The sequence below is a fragment of the Sinocyclocheilus rhinocerous genome, unplaced genomic scaffold, assembly GCF_001515625.1.
Source record: "Sinocyclocheilus rhinocerous isolate Xijiao unplaced genomic scaffold, SAMN03320098_v1.1 scaffold4783, whole genome shotgun sequence".
Taxonomy (NCBI): domain Eukaryota; kingdom Metazoa; phylum Chordata; class Actinopteri; order Cypriniformes; family Cyprinidae; genus Sinocyclocheilus; species Sinocyclocheilus rhinocerous.
The window spans coordinates 7,706-8,065 of NW_015627552.1; the positions used below are offsets into that span (position 1 = coordinate 7,706).

The window sequence follows — 360 nt, forward strand, 5'->3', positions numbered from 1 at the left end:
TTACATTTTTTTAAAACAGGAGAGTGCATTACCTTTTGGCTCGTTGGTCTAAGGGTATGATTCTCGCTTCGGGTGCGAGAGGTCCCAGGTTCTAATCCCGGATGAGCCCTTCTCTGGCTTTCCAGCCTCTTTTCTCGAGTAGTATCCATAGATCTCTCATTATTTGGGCCAATCGCACACCTCCATCAAATAAGGCTAGCGCTGTGCCTGCCGCTTTCAATGTCCACATCTCACCCTTATTCTTAGTTCCTCATCTGCAATTGACACTTTGTTGGCCACTTAGCTTGGTGGGACACTGAGCTGCAGTGTAGATGGCTGCAGTTGATCCGAGCCTCAAATCCTTTTAAAAATAAATTTCAA

At 45.8% G+C, this 360-nt stretch overlaps 1 non-coding gene across 1 annotated transcript; it reads left to right on the plus strand.

Annotated features, from left to right (window-relative positions):
• Positions 1-37: 37 nt before the first annotated feature.
• trnap-cgg (transfer RNA proline (anticodon CGG)) lies at positions 38-109 on the plus strand. Its single transcript has one exon. It is a non-coding gene; the product is annotated as a tRNA-Pro (tRNA).
• The last annotated feature ends 251 nt before the right edge of the window (positions 110-360 follow it).